Raw genomic sequence first — 5109 nt, forward strand, 5'->3', positions numbered from 1 at the left:
TTTTCTCTTCTTCCTAACTGACTTTATGTTTCCTAATTCCTTCCTTGGCACCGCCTCATTGTTGGCCTTCAGTTGAGCGGTCGCCCCTATGAGGAAGGCTCAAGGTTTTGTTCCCTGGCCTAGACAAACCAAAGTCTATAATAGTGGTAGTTTCTGCTCCTGCTTAGCGCTCAGCAAACAGGGAGTGGAAACGACTAGTTCGGCCGTTGTCAGTGTGGTGTCTTCGGCGGCATGATTCAGTGATATAGCACTACAAAAAGGGGTAACAGTTCCACTATAGAAGAGACAACACGAACATACCGCAGTTTCCCAAAACACGCACCTCGCACCTCATACATGTGAGGCCGTCCTTACATGACCCTGACATGTTAATAAGACGTTAAAATAATCAAACAAAACAAAGTATAGGCCAGAACTTAATAGATCAAATCCAAGAGGTAGCCAATGATGACTTTCGTCAGTAGACGGGATAGCTAAGTTTGAGTTTTAAGCCGATTATATTTGAGTGGGACATGTATGTTTACAGACATGTTACAGACATTCGAGAGGACGGTTTACCAGAATTATACTTTTTTATATATAATCATCAGTATATGTGTGGGACCGATACTGGGTTGAGGTTAAATGGAAGAAAATATGACATTTTTGAGGAAATAGTTTGACTTGGTTGTAACCATAGACAGAACTGATAATACTGATGAGGATATAAGTATACATCAACGACCGTCCATAGCCAGCCTTGAGGAAATAGTTGACTTGGTTGTAACAGTACTGATAATAATGGTGAACATAGAATACAAGTGAACAATCTGACTAGTACAAATAACTGGCCAGAAATTATATATTGAGTCTAGTGTGATATTTGTCACTATTGTAAAAAGCATGTTTCTGTATTTGCTAGTTCCTCTGAGGATCTTGGATTTACCAGTGTGTGGTAGAACCGAAGGTTGATACTGGTACGGCCGCTCCTGTAAAACAAACTCCCCGGCGACCCCCCATGGCTTTCGCAAAAGAAGAAATTATTTTGGGCAAGCTGCTGAAGCTAGGTGTTATTAAAGAATCAAAGTCGCAATGGGCCAGTCCTATGGTGTATGTGAAAAAGGCTGAGGGGACCACCCGACCCTGTGTAGACTACCGTAGACTAACTGAGTTAACCAGAAAAGATGCTTACCCTCTGCCCGGAATGGATGATTGTTTTGGATAGTAAAGCCAGTGTATTTTCAAGTTTGGATTTACAATCAGGATATTGGCAGTTTCCTGTGGACCCAGAGGATAGAACAAAAACTGCCTTTGGGACAAAAAGGGATTGTTTGAGTACCAAAGGTGCCGTTTGGATTATGTAATGCCCGGCTACCTGCCAAACGTGGTATTGAGCTTACACTTCGAGGATTACAATTCCATACATTACTGATATATGCCTGGATGATATAATTAATTTTCAATGATAGTGTTGACTCGCATTTTAATCGACTAGATGAAGTCTTCACTACACTTGGAAAGGCGGGATTAAAGTTGAAATCAGCGAAGTGCCACCTATTTCAAAACGCATCAGACAAAGGGATAGGGGACACACTCAGTCAAATGCAGTGATCATCTCACGCTTTTGTTTGTTTGTTTGTTTGATTTATTAACGTCCTATCAACAGCTATGGTCATGTAAGGGACGGCCTCCCATGTATGCGGTGTGCTGCGTGTATGTTGTGTGAGGTGAGTGTACTGGGAGACTGCGGTATGTTCGTGTTGTGTCTTCTTGTATAGTGGAACTGTTGCCCTTTTTATAGTGCTATATCACTGAAGCATGCCGCCGAAGACACCAAGCAACACACCCCACCCGGTCACATTATACTGACAACGGGCGAACCAGTCATCTCACGCAGGAAAAGATATAGAACGTCCCATAATATTTGCTAGCAAATCACTTACAAAGTCAAAGCGCCGTTACATAGCGGTCACTGTTAATTAAGCAGTCCCTGGGAACCCCGTAATGAGATGAAAATATTAGTCCCTTTTCACCAGTGTCGGACACTGAAGGAAATTATTGTCAGGCAGCAGATGCAGCAGTCCAGTCAAATGCTATGACAGTTGTGAAATTCCTTGAGGGATTTTCGGTCAACATGACTAATCTGGAGAACGGGATGGGCCCAAGTGGAAGCAAAGTTAAATTCCATTGGAATAATGATTGGTTTGAGTAGTTTAGTTTAACGTCCTATTAACAGCCAGGGTCATTTAAGGACGTGCCTGTTTGTTAGTGGAGGAAAGCCGTAGTACCGGAGAAAACCACCGACCAGTGTCCAGTACCTGGACAACTGCCCCACATGGGATTCGAACTCGCGACCCAGAGGTGGATGGCATGTGGTAATATTTCGGTACATCTTAACTACTCAGCCCCCATAAAATATTGATCCAAACGATGGAAAATAATGTTATGAAGTACCAGCAAACCTTGGCCTACGTTTTGTCGAGAGACATCCGCAAAGTTGATCATAACATCCAGAGTATGTCAATCACTCCAACCATGTCGCCAGAATTGCTAACCTGTCTCTGGGGAATGTTGGACCAGACTACAGAATACCTCAATCAAATGGGAGACAGACCAAAATCAGGCAAGACTAACCAGTCGTCGTCCAGTCTTGCCCTGAAAATCCTTAAAAGTATGTGTGTTCAAACAGAAATTTAGAGTGTAGCAGTGTTTCCTTTTGAAATTTGGATTAAAGTTTGCCATGTGGAAGAATGTTTCCGTGAATGTTATAAACGCATTTACCTATATACGCCAGTGTTATTCAGTGAAATTTTCAAACTTAATTATTATCTTCAGCAGTCTTCATCCTAAACTTCTCATGCCTAGCTATATGTTATATGGGTGTGCGTTGTCAGCGCATGCTTCAGTGATATAGCACTATAGAAAGGGCAACAGTTCCACTATACAAGAAGATACTACATGAATATACCGCAGTCTCCCAAAACATGCACCTCGCACAACATACACGCAAAACACATGGGAGGCCGTCCTTACATGACCAAAGCTGTTAATAGGGCATTAATTAATCAAACAAACAAATGTTCATAACTTTTACTGTATAACTACAGATTGCCAGTATTATCTTAATAACTTGTTTGATTTGTTTATTGAAACTTTCGGACTGAACGAATAAAGAGAAACATCGATTTGAAAAGCTGTCTCCATTATATTTTACAGAAAAACCAGCAAAATCTTTATAAAAAAAATGTGATCCAAAGATTCCGTGGATGACGAGGCTGCAAAACACTCAACAGTTCCGAGATATAATTTACGTAATTTCACCATGGCAACCACAGCAACAACGATACCAACAACAACACAGACAACATCGTCACAGGGACTACCACCACCTCCCCCAGTACCTCTTGTTCCAACACCAGCGATGCAATCTATCTAACAAACGGTAGTTGCTGCACCATTACTAAACATTACGCTTCAGAAATTGGTGCTGACCCTGACCTCTGGTGACCGTCAATGGAGAACTGGCAGCATGTGTGTAGGTTGTCAGAAAGGGACACCATTGCAGCGTTTGGTTGCCATTTTGAAGGTGCTGCCTTAGTTTGGCTAAATGGCTTACCACCATCAGACAAAGCGAACATGGTTACCTTTAAACAGGCCATCGACAGACGATTCAATTCGGCTGCCATGAACCTTTAGTTCATGACAATGAAACAGGCTGAAACAGAGGAACCCCAGACCTAATTGGCCAGATCCGAAAAAGAAGGGTTAAAACAGCCAACTCTAAAAGAGGACGTGAAGGTGATGATCATCACAAACGGACTAATTCCCAAGTATCAAGTCAGAGTACTTGGAAGGGAACCCAAAACATTTGTGGACCTTCGCCATAGCCTCGACATTGTCCAGGCGGAGTTGGCATGTGCAGACATGACCATCAATCAGGACAAACCTAAACTGCCTAATGACAACCAACAGATGGTCTCCATCATGTCAACCATCCTTACCGAAATCAACAAACTGCGCCAGGCTCAGGAAGTATCTAGAGTACAGACAGATAAAGGAAGGTTAGGTCAACACCCTCAACAGCCCCCTCATCAATTCCACTGACAACAACAGAACAAAGGACAAAACCAACGGCAGTGTCCAGGTTGTGGTAAGTCAGTCAAGACAGAACGAAATGTCCCGCATTTCATGTAACTTGTTACAAGTGTGGATACTATTCACACTTTGATAAATTTTGTAGGAAGAACACTAATAATACTAACCATTAGGGACACGCGCTTGTCCCTAACAAGGATGGGCATAGACACCAAAGTACGAATGTGCTGAATGTACTGAATTAATAACATTAGATGTTGATGCACATGTATGCGGTGTGTTGCGTGAATGTTGTGCGAGGTGCGTGTTTTGAGAGACTGTGGTATATTCATGTTGCGTCTTCTTGTATAGTGGAACTTTTGCCCTTTTTATAGTGTTATATCACTGAATCATGCCGCCGAGGACACCAAGCAACACACCCCACCTGGTCACATTATACTGACAACAGGCGAACCAGTAGTTCCACTCCCTGTATGCTGAGCGTTAAGCAGGAGCAGAAACTACCACTTTTATAGACTTTGGTGTGTCTCGGCCAGGGGACAGAACCCAGAGCCTTCCTCACAGGGGCGAACGCTCAACCCAAGAAGGCCAAAAGTGAGGCGGTGCCAAGGGAGGCATTAGGAAAGATTAAAGTCAGTTAGGAAGAAGAGAAAAGATAAGATCCTAAATTTAGTCGCCTTTTACGATCATGCAATAGGGGCAGCAGGTACAATTCTAACGTCCTACCTACAGGGCCATGTGCGCATACGAATAAAGAAGTAAGGAAGTATAATTGATTTTTGCCTAGACAGCACAGTGAAATTCCTCTGAAATAGGCCTGCAGTAACTTTTCTTTGAAATTTGCCTGCAGAACAATAATACCTTTGTCACCGGCATGCAGTAAAATTACTTGTTAATCAGCATGAAGTGAAATTGTTTGGTAACTAGCCTGCAGTGAAAACTCTTCAAACGCAGTCTGCAGTGAACTTTCATTGGCCATTAGATGTGAGTGTGTTCTATTAACTGTTACTTATGAAAGTTTGAGCGAGTAGGAAA

Source organism: Argopecten irradians, chromosome 10 (genome assembly GCF_041381155.1).
Source record: "Argopecten irradians isolate NY chromosome 10, Ai_NY, whole genome shotgun sequence".
Lineage (NCBI taxonomy): Eukaryota > Metazoa > Mollusca > Bivalvia > Pectinida > Pectinidae > Argopecten > Argopecten irradians.